This window comes from Camponotus floridanus, unplaced genomic scaffold (genome assembly GCF_003227725.1).
Source record: "Camponotus floridanus strain SB8 unplaced genomic scaffold, Cflo_v7.5 scaffold28, whole genome shotgun sequence".
NCBI lineage: Eukaryota > Metazoa > Arthropoda > Insecta > Hymenoptera > Formicidae > Camponotus > Camponotus floridanus.
The window spans coordinates 296044-317270 of record NW_020229414.1 but is presented as its reverse complement, the minus strand read 5'-3'; the positions used below and the strand labels follow the sequence as shown (position 1 = coordinate 317270).

The 21227-nt window shown below is 31.2% G+C and overlaps 1 protein-coding gene across 3 annotated transcripts in view; it reads left to right on the top strand.

Annotated features, from left to right (window-relative positions):
• The window catches only part of LOC105249147, a 105342-nt gene that overhangs the window by 25405 nt on the left and 58710 nt on the right, over positions 1–21227 (top strand). Inside the window, exon 2 of one of the 3 annotated variants that reach the window (XM_011254402.3) lies at positions 3393–3480. The gene's annotated coding sequence lies outside the window, so the exon portion shown is untranslated. Of the gene's footprint in view, positions 1–3392; positions 3481–13336; positions 13734–18830; positions 19569–21227 lie in introns of those variants that run through there. The other 2 variants (XM_011254401.3, XM_011254399.3) reach the window with 2 other exon arrangements.

Sequence of the window (21227 nt, the reverse complement as noted above, 5' to 3'; positions counted from 1 at the left end):
CAACCGTCATCCGTCGTCATATTTTATTTTTCTCGTGAAATCTCTTCGCATTCATTCGAGACAAGACAAAATCTATTTATTATACAAATTATAAAAAGATATTATGACATATGTTTTTATATTTTTTATTAATCTATTTATATCTAAATTGTATGTAACCTATATATGCTCTCAATTAAAAAATTTGCACACGTACACACACAATGTAAAAATAACAAGTTCCTATGATCAATGAGATCGTTTTAGATAGAATTATTAAAATAGTTACATAACATAGCTTAATTTTGTTTTTAGCTCAATAGAACATCTTAATATTTAAGAAGAGAATAAAATAAGAAATCCTGAAGTAAAAGTATTTATATTTTTTATTTACAAATTTATAACATTTCAGAGTTTTTTCTTTAAAATTAAATTTTTTATTTAATGTTTATATAATTTAAAACAACATAAACGCGGAAACTTTGACATGCAATAAATACAATCTTGACTTACATTTCTTACAATAATAGAATTGCTTACAATTATTTCTACGTAACTAATATATTAATCGCTATCGTGTCCAAGAGCGATTCCTTCTCGGAATAGCAACTAATTCATACGCACTATATATACCGAATTCCTTGAAGCTAATAATTAAATGTAAAATATTTGTGATTAAATGCATAACATTCATGCACTTTTTTTTGCAAAACATATTTTCAAATCAATGACGTACAAAGTAATCTACAAACATTTTTTGGCATTTATATTCGTCAATGTGTGATTATGTACATTTGACACATGATAAGATGTGTGTGTGTGTGTGTGTGTGTATGTGTATGTGCATGCGTACATATGTAGATGTAAATTGATCGTTTTATTCACTAAATTATCTTATCCTCACGTAAAGTAAAATATCATGGATATATACATTTTTAAATTGATATATATAAATGATATTTTGATATGAAAATAACCTGGTAAGATCTGATATTCAGAAGGTCAAGGCATATTATCGTGCACGCATATACGAACTCTTCGTGTATATCTATACGCAACCAGCCATACTACTTACTCTATTTGCTCTCTTCAGGTTTGTTATTCATGCACGTGTTTTGCCATGCATGCACATAGTTGCAATTTATGAACGAGTAACATTTATTTTCATTACATTCTATCGATGTATTTAATAATAATATAATAATTTTAATTTTATTGTTAGAATAAATAATGTAGCTATGATTAGATAGTTATAATTAATAAATAATCACAAGTGAATAAACACATCTAAGAGAAGTTTCAAAATCTTCATAAATATTATATGTAAACTTTTAGATAAATATTTTTAAAATATGTAAATTTTTTAAACTTTTTTTTTACTAAAAATTAAACTTGTACTGGAAGAAAAAATATTGCTCTATGTCTCTTGTTTTATTATGCATATTTAAGAGATGCAAAGAAAATAAAGAAATTATATTCTGTTATTCATGTGTGAAAAAACAAGGTCATAATCTTATACGATAACTACAACCAGTTATTTCCAGTACAAGTGAAATTAATTTGATTAGAGAAAAATTTTTGAATTATGAGAAATCACATCGAGAGGTTGAGTTTTTAGACATGTTATTTGTTTGTAATTTATCGTTGCTCAGGTGTTTGTACACAATTCAACTATCTAATAATTGAATATACTAACGTTCAATGGATCTCATATCTCACATTACTGACTAACAAATAAAAATGTAAAAAAAAATGTATTATAAGTAGAAAAAATAAGAATAGGAAACTTTTTTTTTAAAAACATATATATTTAATTATATTTTATACGTATATATTTAATTCAAACAATATTTTATAAATTTTTTAAGCATTTTTACTCTATTTTTACTCTATTACATATCTCGATATGTTTGGAAAAGAAATAAGAATATTCGAATTGCTTTTTTCATCTTTATTTATCTAGACAATCTTTAAGTGTTCTACTCGTTATATCGTTATAAAAGCGCGCGCAAAACGTACATGTAACCACTTGCGCTTGATATACAAATCTTCTGTGTCTATTAATGCGCGAGTCGGATCTAAGTGGGCCGTAAGTAGGAACAAAAAGAGCTAACAAGCAATAGAACCTTGCATGCTAATGTTTAACGAAAGAGCGCGACCCTGATCTTGCTCAAATTGATTCTATCAAATAGCTGTCTCAAGGTCTGTTTACTTATTTTAGGAATATAACGTTGTACAACGAAATTTTCCTCGTATATCTGATAATGTAGATCTTTCTCGACTTTGAATGTTTTCATGAAAGCGATCGGAATATTGTTCTTGATTTCTTGATTGCATCTTGGAACATGCAAAAAAATCTTGAACAAGAATTTTGTAAATTATTATATATGTAGTTTAAAATATTTTATAAATAATTTAAGAATATATAAAGCTTTGAAAAAAATCGCGATATTAAAATCAGAGAAACAAGAAAGTCAGCATTCCAAATTTCATCTTTTTTTATTCATTGTTTGATTTATTTTCTAACGTCTAGTTAAAGCATGCATCTTGTTTCTAATTTACCGATTAGCTTGATTGAAAAACGATTAAATAATTGTCGCTAATCACGACGGACTCATTATTACTCGATGCTTAAAATGTTTCATTTAACGATATTAATGACCATTTAAAAGACTCACACAGCGTAAGATTATTACTGGATACGATAATTGCTGCTAAAATATACGACCCACATGTTACATCATTGGTGGTTCATGTCCTGTTTAAGCTTCTTCGTGCTGGATTTTTATTTGCGTTACAACACTCGCAATATCAGATTATTTAGCAATGACGCGGTCTCTGTTATATCAAGCAAAATGATAAGTATTCGAGCTCTAGTAAAGTTTTACCATTACAATTATTTAATATTCAAAATCTACATAACAAAAGACAGCATTTCAAAGCTTTTTTTTTTTAATTTTTTATATTTAGATATCGAACGTAAACTTGAGTTTAGCTATCTTCTTAAACATTATTTAAAATATTATGTTTATAATTTATAATAAGTTATATAAAGTTTTTTGAGAAGAATTAAATATTAAAATTATCTTTTATTAAATGAGATGTTTCTAATTTTATACAATAAACAAATATTTATTAAACATTGCTATTTGAAAAAGAAAATATGGCTACTCTTGATAAAACAATATAATAAATAAATACAATGATAAATAAATATTATATTCTGTAATATTTAATTTTCCAGATTAAGAGTGCCTGATAGTATAAATTTTTCATAATTTTATTATCAATAAATAAAATTATTTTAAAATTAAATTATGAATAAAGAAAAAAAGATTAGAAAAAAATTCTCTACATTTACGATCGTTGATAATTATTTTTTATTATAAATTAAATCTCAGTTACTGTTACAGATGGCATGGAATGGTGCAGCAACGAGCAACTTCTTCTACTCAACTTTTCTCCTGTATCTGCGACAGATGGCAGTAGCACATTCATATAGTGAGTCTTAAAATTTATTTTTATACTATCTAGCTGTATTTTTTATATTTCCAATATTTAAAATTAAATAAATATATGTGCATATTATGTTGAGAGAAAAAGAATAAAAAAAATCATTATTCAATGTGAAAAAGAAATGGATAGTAACTTTGTAAGTTATTTTTTAAAAAATATTTTCTTTCTAAGAATATTTATACATATATACATATTTTTTAAAATTATAATTTTGCAGCAAAATTATAATATTATAAGATAATATATAATTTTTTACGTGGGAAAGATATTTAATGTCACTTTATATCGCTAACATTCATATTAATGCTCTTTTGCCCTTTTTAATAAGACTTAGATTTCAGTTTTACAGAAATAAAATGTTTGTGCACAAACGTTTAATAATCTCATGGTTGATTCACGAAATTTATTATAATTAATATTGAAGAAAATGCGACAATAAAAAAATTCCGTTTGATAAGACTCGATAAATGTATACTTTGGCGACCAACAGATAAGATTGGCTTCGTTATTACATATATTTATATTTTATTAGATTCATTATTACACATATATATTTATTATTGCACATATATTTATACATTAATTAGCATTTTAATATATCAAAATTAACTTAAATTATTATATTAATATTGGAACAATATTAAACATAATAGATAACAATACTAAAAAATATATGTTTAGATAAATTACAAATTAGAAATAATTTAGAAAAATTAGAAATTATTTGCAAATAAATAAAAATTAAATATTAAATAAAAATACAAATAAAAATTCAAGAAACTATAATCTTTCAAATTTAATTTCAGTGATTTCATAAATTTTAGATATGTTAAGATTTTGTTTAAATTACAGTAATAAACTATTTTTTATATATTTCTTTGTATGTTGATAATGTTCAACCATATGCGACATGTTACACATGATTTTTATTTATATAAAGTATGCAGTTTCATGTATTTCCTATCTCGCTTTATTATATTTTTTATTTCATTATATAATATTTCACATTTGAGAAATATCATATAATGAAATAAAAAATATAATAAAAAATATAATCTCTGTAATTTGATCATTTTGATAATAACAGGTGATCATAGAATTTATCATTTTTATTATCGTTTTATTTTATCTTACGTACAATGTACGTTGAAAATCAAAAAATATAGCTGTCAGTGAGTAGACAACGCTTAATCTGCGTAGGTTCGTTAATGACGCGTCTATCCTACGCGCAACTTCCTGACGAGGGTCCAGGCAACTCTTACGCCTTTCCGCTAATTATTAGCCGAGCGCGTGAATCGCGTGACCAACGTCGTCTCACAAGAGCCGCGAACCCGGAACTATTTTCTACACGCTGGTTCTCTCCGCTCCCTTGCGTTCGCCGTCGTGAATATTTTTTTCATTTTAGCCCTCAACGCCGGTCGTCGCCGGTGAGAGGCTGCCAATTGCGCTAAGTTCTCGTGGGCGGAGCTGAACACCAAGGAACAAGTGAAATTGTATCGCGTTCGGGGTTCCAAATAGAAAGTATCGCGGCCTTTCCATGCTCGGCAAACTACAATGTAGTCGGACTAATTCTAGATATATGGGTGTCTTTTCAAAAGAAATTGACAGATAAATTTGTAAAAAAAAATTTTGAAGTTAAATTATTATTTTGTAAAATTATAATTTCTTGCATTGCTATTTTTTTTATTAATAATTATGTGAAAAGTAAATACTGAAAATTTTACATAAGACAATTGTATTGTTTAGTATTTTGAAAATTTAAACGGAATTTATAAATCGTCATCAGGTTTCTTATATTTTATTTAATTATTAGCATTACATATAAATATATTTTACTTTTTTTTCTTTTTGTAATATTCTCCTATGAAAGAGTCTCAAAGCTGAAAAGATGTATATCCATTGTATAAAAAAGAAATTAATGACACATCTTATGTCATCGTTTCCCAACCTTTCATAATCGGGGATCGTTATCGAAAAAGATAGTCGACCATCTATATTCGATGTATTACGTAAAGCAATCGACGAATTCATCTGCGATGATGACCTGTACATGCTTTTGCAAAAAACCGAGAGTGGAGAAAAATTGCCTTAGGCAATTTCGAATACGCATCATTGACTACTTATTGTCAATAAAATCAGTACGTTCAATTATCACGTACATTATCGTGCAATGTAAAATATATATCGGAATCAGAAAAGAAAAATCGCAATTTTATTATCAATGAAATTCGCTGTAAATAATGTTATTCTTACATCTTTATATTTGCAGTTATTAACGATAAATTATATATGAAAACCAACATCTCACCTTTTCGCACATTATGCGTATCGCTTCGTTAGATGTTACCTAATCGAAAAGCGTTTTTTAGATTCGTATCCTGTGTTATTCATCGATTCCCGCGTTAAATCGTTTGCACACATTCTATTCCGTCGATATCTTGGCGGCTGCTCAGTTATGTAAACGAAAAAGTTACGCTACCACGTCTAATTTTCCTCGCGCGTCCAGATCCACAGCAATTTCTGAACGGGTTATGCAACCATCTCGTGCTTTCCATCAAATATATTTGTAAGCAAGAAAACTTCCCGAAAAAGTGGCATGCAGATCGCATTTTCATGGTGTGTATTTTTTGTTTTCTATATAAAGAAATGCCGGTAAAAATGTGTCATCACATATTTAACAATACTTAAGAAAGATATCAAGAAATAATAAAAAATTTGTTGCAAATAACTTGTTGCAAAATTTTATGATTTTTGATCCACGAATAAATTTAAATGTCAACCACGTGTAGATAGTTAGGTCCATACAAAAAATTACTACGAAAACAACTTGATGATATTTCTTTCTTTGTTTATTTCAATCAATCTCTTTCCAATATTATTGTTTTATCGTTTCTGAACTTCAGAAAACTAACTTTTACATGTAATTTCGTATATACTACATATTTTGTTTGTTACTGATAATCAAACGTTCCTATAAAGAATAAACTATTGTACGAATAACTTTTCTGAAAAGTTACAATATTACATTTTACATTATTTCAAAAACGAAAAAAAACCAAACCCCAAAGGATATCGCGATCGGGAGCGCTAAGATTTCCCTTCCCGGCATCGTTCGCCTTCTCTCTCTCGCCCTCGCCCTTAGGCTATGACCATATATGAAACGTTGAGCAATCCCATCGAACGTGGGTGGTATGCTGTGGCTATGGCGTACCGTTACACACGTTACACCCACCTTTATTTTATAATATGGATCAGAGTCAAACGCGAGAGATCCATCGTCGCGCAAAACCCTCTTATATCATCGTTCGGTACATTAAACGTTTCATTATTCTATGCCTTATATAAGCCACATCGGCGGGGAGGAATGCGCCTCATAAGACTTTTCCTAAGGACGATGAGACTCTCTTCCTTCGCGTCTTCTCGCGCGAAACCAGCTCCCAGCGATGGGAGTGACTTTGTCGCGAATGACATCACGCGAATTTGACATTTATCACCTACCTAATTTGGAGTACATTATTCATGTGTATTTATTTAGTAAAATTTAAACGGAACGTTCAGACATAATTTGCGAGATGGATTAGTAAATCATGTCATTTTAAGAAAATAGCTAATTGTGATCCTTACGATCAGAATTATTTAAATCCTGATTTTCGTAAAAGTGGAAATCGTAAAAGAAATTAAAAAATGGAAATTAAAAAATACACTTAAATAAGAATACATTTAAATATGCGCGAAAAAAGATAAAATTGAGAGAATGTTTTGCATAATATTTGTTCGTCTCGAGAAGGCGCGAATCTGTCGCTCACTCTGTGCTTTGGTCTGCGTGAAATGCACGGTCTACGATCGGTCGAGTGGCGCTGAATCATAGGATAAACATAGCCGGGACATGCTCTCTTCCTGAACTTTGCATATGTGGTTATGCGATGCAACGTCGCGACAAACATCCGGCACATTTCGAGCGATTTTAATGAACGCATTTCTGCGTAGGACAACGCCACACGGCCGATCGATTCCGGTCTCTTTTCCCTCTCTTCCCGTCTCTCGCAACGTGTCGTCGACACGCGTATCGCAGGAAGGAAAAGTCTCTCGCGGACGACATACAAATTAGGGTCATCTCCGGCTACCGGCTCGATGGAGCTTTCCACATCGATCGGCCTTAAATTTCTGTCAACTTCCTCTCTCTTACGAGGTCTCTCATAAAATGTATTTTATTGGAGGCATGTGTGTAAAAATATACTGGCGCATCATCTTTTTATTTTTATTCCTAATTAACGATTCTGTTTTTTCATATTTCTTATATTTCGATATAACTTTACATCATGATATTATTTTTTTTTATTATTGTGCATATATATTTATTTATAATATTGTTCTGTTTTTATTTAAATATACAATAATAATAATGAAAAGTAAATAAAATTACATGAAAAGATAAGAAAACAATTTTTAATTAGACATATAAAAATAAAAAATATATATTATAAAAATAAATGAATTTACACACATGCGTTAGTTTGATCTGGGTTAATAATCGAAACAATCTCGAGAAAGCTAGGAGAGGAATTGGGAAATATATGAATTGCTTCACACATAGTAAGTACGTGTGGTACGAAAGTACCAGCAACAGACCATCAATTTCCATTCACGCGTATGCCACGCTCACACGCGTGCGATTCGCGCACCCACGTCCACGTGTAATGCCTGGAGTCTGCATTTTATTATGCTCGTTTTATTATTTTTCTTCTTCGCTCGTTACGCGAGAGAAAGTGCAGGGCGACACCTTTTCTCGTGCAATTAAGCTCGCAGGAGGCCAGGCGAAGCTCGACAGGCGATATCTGCGTTCGAAGTTCCATTCATTCGTTGAAATTACTTCACGTATCAATTATCATAAAAATAATTCGATAATTCTCATTACTAGTATTATCGCTATTCTTACAATTAGTACTATAATACTAATATTATAATATCTTACAATTAGTACTATAATACTAATATTATATTACTATAATACTAATATAATATTAATTTAATAATACTAATATTACTATGTTTGTTTTCGAAATTATTTGCGAAAATAGAAGAAAACAGAGAAATAAGAATTTATTTTTGATAACGTGATAAATTTAAACTATTTCTTGCTGTTACTTTCGATAAAACTCAGCAGGACGAAATGAAACGTTTAACCGAGTGCGAAAATTGTCGCGCGTCGTGAATTTTCATTATGCAAAAGAGAAAAGTGTCTTGGTACAAATTAAAGACTCGAGACTCAAGATCAGTGAAAACGTTAAGTATCGCGGAGAAATCATTAATTATGTCGTTGCCGCCTCTCCCTTTTTTTCTACTCCGTTTCTACTCGCTGGCATCCTCTTTTCTCCCCTTCACCCCACATCCACACCGAGTCCTTCTGTCTCTCAGTTGCATTCTTCCGCGATGCTAACTATGTGAAGTACTCCCACGACAAGAATGCTGCTTCAAGATCACGGACTTACGGTCGTGCCAGTCGACGACTCTCTTAATTATTCCCAACGTTTTCCTCTTCGCTTCCACCTTCCCGGCTTTACTTCCCTTTGCTGTGTTATTCAAGATGAAATATCAAAGTGCGTCTACCTACGTATACTGTTACAGTGCAAAATAAACTGTTGAGTTTACAGATATTCGTTTATTGTCACAGACTAGAAGTTTATAGAATTTCATTGTAATTAAGCATCTTTTAATTATGAGATGCAACAATTTCTTATAAAGTTGCATTATTTTATGAAAATGCCGAAAATGTTATATATTTTAGTTATAATTATTAAAATTATATTATACAATTATAATATTATTACAAATTCATACTGCAACAACATAATTAATGCTTTCTCTGCGATGCTTGCGGCTAATTTATTAGTTTGTAATAATGTTAGTATTAAAAATAATATTGTATTTAATTATTTAAATTTTAATGATATTGGGGAAAAATTTATCTGAAATTATCCTAATAATTTGATAGTTTATACATATCTGCATATCGAATTACAGACAAATAATTACAGACAAAGATCGAAGCGTAATATATACGTATGAAATATAGGATCTAGATATATATTTATATTTATAATAATAAATTATATTATAAATTATATTATATTATAAATTTCTGACAACAGTTTAACATCGTTATTCGCTCGAGTTTTTAACGCGAGGTCGTCGCCTCGCACTATCGCAGCCAGTGAAATCCTCGAATTGAAAGCGATTAATGTTTATGCGAGAGAAGGAAATTGAAAAAAAGAAAAGCATGAGAAGTGTGCTCACTTAGCTGTCGTCGTCGTTATCTTGTGCTGCAGATCATGCGGCTGTAATATAGTTACTTTCAAATAACATATCGTGCGTACCTAACACTATGTCACACTTCTTCTCGAGGTGACGCACAAACGCAATTAAGGCAATTTAATATTAATGTTATTTTTCTTATACGAGAAGTCTATTTTTTTATAGAAAAGAAACAGATTCCTTTTGTACAAGCTTACGTTTCTTGCTTTCCGTTAACTGCTTCCAGCTAATTTATCTATTTTATCGTGTGAACTGAAGAGTATTTCAACTACCCAGCATAGTTTTACCTTCTCTCTGCACGAGAGGCTTATTTTCTTGTTACGAATGCGAGGTAAATTCTTTTCATGTGAATTACTTTTCCCATTTTTTTCGTGATTTTCTTTTAAAGAAAGTACGTGGAATTATATTTTCCATTGTGCGAATGCAGGAAAGTGGTTTATCGAGCTCTTGCCAATTAGTATTTGCGTTCAATGAAAATTCAAGGGATATCACTTCATCGAGTTACTTGTTTCTTTGATGATTTTCTTCGTTAGAAATTCGTGCTTTTCTTTTTTTACAAGTCATGAGCGATATCTTTCTTTCAGTGGTCTCATCATTACCGTTCCCTTAGTTATTGAGGCATACATTAAAAACAAGTAGTTCATGCACAGAATCTATCACGTAAATTTAACGTGGAGAAATTCAGGATAACGATGACTGCGAGGCTGCGAATTAAGCAATATCAAGTCGATCATACGCGAGCTTTCGCGAATTCATGGATTTCGTCTCTGGAAGTCGGTCAAATTGGCAATCGGATTCAATCTTCATCAAGTAGAGGATATATCCTCTCAGCGACATAAGAATCTCCTAACATTCCTTCTTTCACTTGGAAATCTAGGAAAGAGACTGTATAAGATATCTCTCAATTTGTCTTCAATTAGATTGATCATTCACGTTTATCATATTATTTCATGATGCATGAATGTATTTAATTTTCAGACGTCATGCTATCTCGTTACAACGTATCATGCTTTAATTTCAACAATTTATATTTTCTTTTTTTTTCATAATATTGTCATTAATGCGGTACTCGATGTATTTATATCAAATGGTGGAAACAGTGATAGGGGATTCAAAACTAGAGTCAGCTCGTTTCGCTTGTGCTCTTGCATCACCTGCCCAAGAGCTGCAACGTATCCTGAATACTCGAGCAATTGACGATGCACTCTTGAGAAAGGGTCGTCCTCTCGTTCCCCTTAGGCAGTTGTGTGTGCCTCTACCTCTTCCTTCTCCTCTTGCTCCTCTCTTCTTCTTCCTTTCCTCTTCTCTTGACGATGACTCAAGTCCACTGACCGAGACTCGCCAATACCGCCGTGTGTTATAAAGTTGAAGAAAAAGTCTCGATCGTAAAATCCGCCTCACGCTTCCGCACATTGCAATAGCTCTTTGCTAGTCGGGATTTTAAATGCTTGCGATGTTTTGCGGAAAATAGCGGCTCGATAATACATCTCGAATGTCAGGAAATTCTTAATTAAACGGAAATAAGCGGAATACATTATATGTTGAAGGTAATCGCATAGATGTTGCATGAATTAATGCATGAATGAAAGAAGGAAAACATTCGCGCGTATATTAGAAATTCTTTTCCCTTTCTTTCTCACTATTTTTCATCTCTACATCTCTTAAGTAATACAAATAACGAGCATTTCGAGGGTTGTAATATATTAAAAATTGATTAATTATGTACTATAATTAATTAATCAACTTCAATTTATTAATCTTCCTAATATTTGTCAATTATATTATTATTTTCGTTGAAAATTATATGCTATAATTAATCAATTTTGTAAAAAAAACATATGTTATATTTAAAAAAAAAAGAAAAATTCCAAAATAATACAATTCAAGCTCGCATATAATTTTAAAGAAAAATGGAAACTCGGATTCTTTCTCATGCATCATTTTTAATTTCACGCTGATAATCATTATAATTTCCACAAAAATCACACAATCCCTCTGTCGCAATTCGCGACAGTATGTTAACGAAGCTCGAGCACATGTCGCGCACGAAGGCTGTCATAATAAAGGTAATCAAGGTGCAAGAATGCCGAGGCGTCTGTACGCAATGATTATGGATCCGAGGAAGGCCGCGTCTATCTAATGCCGTATCTTGACGAGGGATAAAGTAGCAACGGAATAAGTAAGGGGGCAAGAACGCGTAATAATACGCGAGCGGAGCGGGGGACCCGTATGTTCGTTGCTGAGCGAATGGTACGGGGAGACGAGCGGATAGAAAATATGGCCATGATATTTACAAACTCGGCCTCCGCGTGAAAGTGTTCGCTCTTCGCTTTGTGTCCCGCTCGAAAGAAACGTTCGCGAACGATCCCATGTAACGGGTGTCGCGCTCGATCGATCTAGACGATGGGAGGAGGGAATGCGTCTAACTGTACGGAATATAATTCGGAGCGAATCTCTCACGTCATAAGTAGCGATACACGATTAATGTAATAAATGGATTTGTAAAATTTTGTATAGATGAATTCGTTTTTTTCTCGATTACGATAAGTTTTTATTACATCGCGTCGTGTCTCAAAATATTTTATATTTCGTATATATTTTTATATCATATATTTTATAATGTTAATTGTATATTCAAAAGATACACGATTTTTTGTTTCTCTGGGGTTTACTTAAAAAGTTATCAAATTTATATTAATCGAATAATTCGAATAAATTGCAAAAAAGCAATTTTCATATATTTTTAATTTTTATAAAATTTGATATTTAAATATATGGTAGGGAGACAAAAACTTTGTCTTACAATTCATACAGAGTATGTTGATTTTATCTAAATCTTTAATAAAATATAAACATATTCTTCGTACATTTTACAGACAAATCTCTTTATAGACTTTTTAATATGTAATAATTTTTTAATTTTAAATAAAACGTATGAGCATATGACACATGACCTACTTCAGGAAGACAAGAGATTTCAATTTCTCGTCGAAAGATTTCAATCTTGGATATACAGATCATAATGAAAGTCTTTGTCTAGGTAAAATGATAAGCATCGAAGTATGTCAGGCGCTCTATTATCTACGCGCAAGGTTACGAGTAAAATGTTAACAATCGAATTTTTTTCTCTCTACGCGAGGATTTAAAACCTGAGGGTCACGTTGGTTTGAAATCGGAGCACGTGATTGGTCGAATTCGCGAGAACGGTCACATGACTCATTCGGGAACGGTCACATGGCTCATTCGGGAACGTGCGACCGACGAGGTGACCGTCAAGAATTTGACCGGCGGAAACGTTAAGGCTGATGGCGCGCGGACTATCATCGAGGAGTTTACGCTCCTCCGGTGGCACCTCGGGAGAAAGAAGAAGGGCACCGCGCGGACGCGAAGAGAGGGGCCCGCCACGACGGGCCCCTTTCTCGCGCGCGCGTCGAGGCGCTCGCCGTGGAATGGCAAAAAAGAGAGGAGGCCCTGTGACGTCACGAGACTCGCGCGGCGGTGCCGCTAGCCTCTCACTTGGTCGCCGACGTCCGGCCCGCTCGGTTCATCGCGCTGTCGTCGGCTCCGTCCGCTCGGCTTCATCTCGGCCCCAGATCGCGATCTCTTGACTTTTGCGCTTTTGAAGAGAAAAACGGAAGAGACGGAGGGGGGGGGAAAGAGAGCAAGGAGGTGCACGGACGGTTCGCGGCGGTCATATTTGCACGCGAAGTGTTCAACGGGAACGACAATTGTGCGATTGCGCGGTGACACAAGTACGCGAAGAATCGCGAGTACGGTTAGGTTATAGTCCTCGATATCAAACCCGCGTGTTTCCCCGCTTCGCGTCGCGCTTTTGGTGGTGAAGAGTTTTGTATTTTTGTTTTTTTCTTGATTGTGTGCCATTTTACACCCTGGATACGATACCGGATGGATTAAGCTGTCGCGGGGTAAGTGATTTTTTTGTCTTGTCGCGCAACTTCAAACTCGTGATTCATCGCTTTTTGCGATTGTAGAACATATCGCAGCTTCGTAGCAAGTTCATTGTCCTCGGACTTGAATGTGCGTTTTTTCGGAACACTGATTGACACGGAAAATTTTGCAGAGAGCTTTGATATTATATTCAAATTAAATGCATCGAGTATTTTTAAAATAAATATTTTTATAGATACTTATTAATTACAAGCTGTAAATATTTCAAATATTTTTTTATGATGAATATATATATACGTATTATACATAAATTTATTTAATATTTGTTACTATTAAAATTCAAATCATCGTACATTAAAAAAATCTACAAAGCGAGATATGTCTACGAAATATATGTATAAGAAAATATTTACATTATAAAATTTTAGATAAATCAACATACTATTTAAAGTGTAAATACAAAGTTGTCTTTTACTGTTATTATATTTTTCAAAATATCAAATGAATTTTTCATAAATTTTATCAAATAAATTTATAAATTTATATTTACTCAAGTTAATCGATTGTTAGTATAAATTTAATAACTGATAAAATTTTTTAAAAATTATATGTTATAGATTTATTATGATTATTTCGATAAAAATTATGTATAACTAGTATGTTTTAATTGCAAATAAATAAAATTTACTTGCTAAGAAATTACATTATTAAATGATTGAATTAATGATCGCTTAAAAAAATAAAATTTTTTACTCTAATTTTCATAACTGTTAAGCAATCTTATCAGCATTGTAAATTTTATTGTAATGACAGTATAAAATTAAGATAAATTACTACTTATCCATAATTTATTCAAGTCAATATTAACAATATTATTTTTACTTGTTCTTTATGGAAAATTTTACATCGAGATTTAAAGTATATAAGAGATTAATCGAGAAATGATTGCAGCATGCTTGAATTATTTCGTTCTCTGTACGAGATAATTGTTCCAATTTTTAGCATAAACTTTCTTGGCAAAAGTGATTACATAGTAATAAAATCTGCAAGCGATAGAACCTCTCGCAAGCAAGTAATAGAACTATTATCCTCGATTATCCCAATCTCTCCGATTAATAGGATGCTCATCATTCTAGCGTTCAATTATTCAAACTGTATTTTTCCCGTAATTTTTTTATGTTAAATAACGGCATCGTATTTTATATCATATCAAGCTAGACTAATAATTGTATTACGAATGCTTCACTTCTAAGATATAATAGAACATCTTTTGTAAACCTAATATAATATCGACAGATTGTTAAAGTCGAGAAAGATGTTATGCCATGAGAGGATTAGTGAGAGGTACTAGTTAATTAAAGTTATTTCATGGCTTCTTAACGCTTGTTTCTGTCATTCAACAGAATCTTTCTACGACAAGCATATAAAAATTTAAATAGTATGTAAGTATTCATCATTTGCACAACATTGTTCGCGCTGGAGAAACATGACCACCTGTTCTCGTGTACAGCGTGTCCCAAAAAGATGTACATATTAATAATGAGATGTGAAGAAAGGTCTTATTTTATGTGTAATTTCGAGTTTTGCTATGAAAATTTTAAACATATTGTTTAATTAACAAATTGAAGTTTAGACAAATAAAAGTTTTTCACAGAAGAATTATTTATAAATCATTAAGTAAAATAATTTAGAGATTAAAAATATTTGAAATATAATTAAATATTTTCAAAAAGAAGTATTCAATTTAAAAAAATTGTTTTGGGACATCCTGTATTTCACCAGCGAATTATTTTTGCCGTTATGTCGATATTCAAGGCGTTTAACGGTCTATAACAAAATTCAATTTTCGAGGATACGGATTTAACATAATTGTATCCTGATAAAAGAACGAGACCGAGACTTTCAGTTAAGCATCACGAATGTAGCTTTTTTTTTTAAACAATCATTTTTAAAACCGCGACGAGAAAGCGACGAAACTCCTTGATTGAGCTCGGTAAATGAACTCGCAAATAAACTTTTAACACAGTCGTTAAATTTCTGGGTCATTATTTTTCAACAAGAGATATCGATTTTATCGCTCACTCTCATCCGGTTTCCATTCGTCCTTGTTACGGTTCGTGTCATGACACTACTTTATCATAAATTTATGAAAATGTACGAAAATATTTTTTTTTAAATCAACTTATTTCTATTGTTTTAATTTTCGCATTTTAATCGATATTTTTAAAGGCTTCATCGCAAAAGTTAAGGCAATGTTATTTTTCTCGTTTTCCTTGTTTTTTAAACCTTAAATTGTAACATGAATTTTGTGATTTCTAGAAAATTAACTGAAACACTTATATTTAAATGTTTATATATATTTATATGCAGAGATTCTCTTTATTAACACATTTATTAATTTAGTTTTATTCTATGAACACGAAAATTGACTTCCTAAAAGACAAAAGAAGAATATTCACATTTTAAGATAGATATTACAAATCGAAAATTAATTTAAATTTTGTGAATTTTAAAACAAAGCTTTTACTTAGCAAAGGAAAACGGTTTAAATTTTTTTTTCTATTTCATAAAAAATAAATAAAAAAAGTGATTGCGGAAAATTGGCACAAGAGATTCAAATAATTTATTAATAGACGACTCTTATTATTTTACTAATTTTATAATAATAATTTTTATAAATTTCAAATCCTTAAACGCATTCAATCTTAAATAATTGTATTATATGGAACTGAGTGCACTTAATAATATTTCGATACACGTACAATTGCGATATATTTAATTTTACGTGGCATAAGAGGTTGCGACTTTCTGAAAAAAAAAAAAAAAAAAAAAACGCGAGGGGATTAACCTTTCAAGGTGGGCTGCGTGAGGCGAATACGCGTAAGTCTGAATTAAATTGTAGATTTGTGCTAACTTCAAAATACGTGTATTAAATGGGACTGCATCTATCTCTGTCATCTCGAAATCGAAATGATGAGAAACGCGAATTGTCGCGTAAAGAAACATAATTGAAAACGTTTGACCGGTTTATTGCGATATATAATCAGATAATCGCTGATCCGCGTTAGTCGGTGGCATCGCGAGAACATTTATGTAAGCCTCGCACTCTTAAAGAGCGCGAATGCCCGCGGGATACTCTGCAAATATCTCACAATCGCGAGTAGTTAACACAGTCGCTCTCACAGCAGGCAGAGATATAGCATCCAGTATATCCAGTTCCAATAAAATATTCCATACTTCTCCCTGTCGTCAAGCGGATTTAACTGAGATTCGTGATACGAATTTTTTTACGACCGATCGGTATTATGTGTCAAAAACAGGGATTACTGTCGCATTTCTTAGAGTATCTTGCGTTAAGAAAAAAATTAATTTAATAAGAATCAGGACTCTGTTTAGCTCATGTTTTAACCGGATGTATAAAATGATATGAATAAATAAATTACTATCGTAGATAGACATTGTAATTAAATTGACAAATAACACAAATAATAAATGATGTGTAAATTACTCACCAGCTGTTCCGTTGTCAACGAATGACTCTTCCCTTCGTACTGGATTTCCTTCTCTCTTGTTCATCTTGTTGTTTCTTCATGGCACTTGCACAACATTCACCAAAGTACACTCACGATATGATCGCACGTGCATTAATCAGCAACATACGATAATTACGTTGCACTTAGCATGACATTTTCGATGTTGATAGCACACGACGCGATTATATTACGATGAAAGAATATATTGCAAAAACTACGATCACACGAAATTATGATTCGTTCAGCGAAATCGCGCGACTAAATTCATTTGCCATGACGACATCTATTGCTGATAAATATGTTTTTTTTAATACAATTACTATTTCATATTATAATATAAATAATATTAGATTATGAGTTTAAAGTTTCGCAGAAACTAATATCCGAAAATATATTTGTTGATTATTCGCGTAGAGTTTTAAAGCGCGCGATGCAAGATATATTCGATGACAAAATATATTTATAGATGTAATGTATAACTTATAAGTAATTAAATCAAAACAATAATTATATTGTTTCGATTCCTATTTTAAATAAATATATCGTGCAAAAGTATTTATTTCGATAAACAGCCATGTGCCTACACTTTAGAAGTCGTCAAAGCAATTAATTAATCACGCGAATTGATAATCTAATTGTTCAGTAAGGAATTATCGCGTTTGATATCTCGTAGTACTTGTCGCGTTTGTATCTCGAGAGATAATGATGATACACGAGTATCTTGCCTCGCGTGAATGTCAAGGACGCGACATATAAACAGTAACACGTCATAGATACGTCACAAACGAGCGCCGAAAAATTCATATTATTGCAATTGATTCATATTATTTTCACAAAGCATTCAATACTCTACAAAATAAATTTATCAAATATATCGTACTCTATGGATTTTTTTTCAAATTGATTGTAAGAAATGATTGTATCGTTTTCGGTTTTTCATTACTTTAATAATATAGGATTATTTTGTTGTTATTCGCGAGACTCGAGTAGACAGGTAGCCACACGAGACGCTTTTATATATCGCATTATCTTTTAGAAAAGAAAGACACTAATTGTAAGCGTATAATTATTCGCGCTACGATTATTATAATTAGAGATTATAAATTCGCGCGATTAATTAATTTCCGCGACAAATGATATAAAAGTATCATGGTAACGGGACGTATAAATATAAGAAAAATAATCATAACGCGATCCGGGGATAAGGAAAATTAATTTTATATACGAAAGAATTTAATCACTATTAAAAGCTGTCGTGATGGAAGAATTGTATTAATGATAACATAATAAACATAGAGAAATTATAGCAGTACAAATTACAATATAATTTTTGTTATTGTGGAACATACATTTAACATTAAATTTATTAACATGTAAGAAAAATCATGAAATATATTTTTATTCAATAACATTATAATATGTATAATATTTTAGGAGTATTGGATATATTCATACATATTTTGCATAATTCATATTGTTAAAAACAATAAAACAAATGTGTAAATTACAATTTTTATAATAATACACATCTTAAAATATCGTTACATTCTAATTTTGTAATACATGTTATAAAAGGAAATATATTTTCATGTAATTTGTACTGTAACATTTTATTTCTCCGTGTATAATATGTCTTTCTCTTCACCAGTACTGATATATTGATATTACCATAACAAAAACCTTTTCATCTATGCGCGTCGGTCCTTCCTCCTTCTCCCACCTCTTCTCCCACTCCTTCCCCCACCCCTTCCCCCACCTATTGTCCTTGTAGTGGGGTTCGTCTCACAATCAGTACGTACATACCGTCAAGGCCGCATTCCACAGTTGTTATTAAATGGTGATGTGTATCACGGCTTTTCGTTACTTTAACTTATAACGCTCAATTCTTAATCATTCGCGAGACTCGAGCAGACAACTTGAGACGTTTTATATGTCGCATTACCTTTCGAAAGACATCAAATACATGATTATTCGCGCTCTACGATTATTATAATTATAGGTTATCAGCTTGCGCGATAGATTAATTTTCGCGACAAACGACATAAGAGTATATTGCAAAACGGCTTGTAAGAATGTAACGGAAGAATTATAGTTTTGTGTGATCGTAGTTAGTGTATCGTTTTCCCATCGATATATATAATATTCGCGTCGTGTGCGATCAACTTCGAGAGTGACGTGCAAAGTACCGTGCATTAAATAACCGTATTTTCGCGAGTGAATATTGTGTGAGTGCCATAAAGAAACAGCGAAGTGAATAAGAAAGGAAAAAACGAGGAGGAAGAGGCTCTCAGAGAAGTATTGGACGACAATGGAACTGTGGTGAGCAATTTATAAATTATTTATTATTTGTTGCTTCTGCTTTTAATTATTCTGTAGTAATGATCTATTTTATATTATTATGTAATCTAATATATGTAAAATATTTCATGTTTTTTTATTTTGAAATATATTGTATATAATATATTTCATATGTATGTAATAAAAAATTGACATATAAATTTGACACTTTTCAAGGTAATAGATTTTTGCGAATATCAGATTAATATAGTACATCGATGTATAAGAGAAAAATATATTAGAAAAAACGGAGAATCAGACACAGATAATAGACACAGCTATCAAAAATATTTTATATTTATCCTTATAAATTACTTGATATATTTAAATTTTTTATTTCTATATTAAAAGAAAATTCAAATTAAAAATTCAAATTAACTTTAATAATATAAGAAAGAATGATTTAAATAAATATATTATTTATAGATTTATTACCTTGAAATGAATATTAGAACCGATTAATATAAATAGTAAATTTTCACATATTAGTTTTTATACAACAAAATATTATAAAATAATTGAAATTTACACACACACATACGTGTGTGTGTGTGTTTTTTTTAGAAAATATAGAGGTTGGTTAAATCTTATTTTAGGATCGTATCGTGATCATGATCGAATCGTATATCGATTTACATAGGTAGGATAATATAAATTCGATAATGAGATCTATAGTCCTCGAACACAGCTGTTTTTTTGTATTTGATGAATATAATTATCTTAGCTAGACATCTTTTTCTAAGTGAGATTCCGTCGATATTATTTTAATTTTAATATTCGTTCGAAAAACTTCGAGTTGTTGAGATTAATTGCTTTCAGAGAGGACAAAGTTCGTGCTTTTTTTATATGCATATATTTTTTGCAAACGATATGATGTGTTAATATAAAAATGCGATTTTGTTGAATGTTTCCGTTGAATTCATTTTATACGCCATTTAATATTTCAATTGCGATATTCGTGACTTTTATATAATTACAATTATAGATTTTGCAATTACTAATTTTAGTAAATAACACTCTCGAAGTATAAAAATTGAAATTATGAAATATTCGATCTTAATTTATTACTTTTATATATAATCAGATTAAAATAACAGTACGAATTAATATTCTGAGATAGTTTTAAACATACGGCATTCAAGGAGATAAACACAAAATATGCATTTCTTAAAAAAATAGCTTTACAATAAATAAAAAAAAGACATAACGTCATAATTGAAATAAAAATAAGTAATATATTTCTCTTTTTGTATCAGTTAACTCAAAAAAGAGAGTGATATTTATTATACATATTATACATAAATTTTAATGTTTCGATTTTGAACGGAATTTGACATTTTTTTTTTGCAAATTGGAGGTACTCATATTTTTCGCGAATTCGCAGTCGATTATTACGATACACTTACGGGTCAACAGGGCAACTGACGGCAAGTATGCAATTTAGAACGTTTCGTCAAGAAAGAGTCATTTTCTCAGGCGATTGCGAGCAAAATAGTTGATCAGAACGAATTGTCTCCGATCGATCATAAAACGTCGGACTCGCATGACCGATAAAGATTATTATATACTGCGGCGGTTATTCCGTTCTTATTTATTGGATCGGAACGCTTTGGCGGAGTTCGATCGATCGCGCACGAAAAC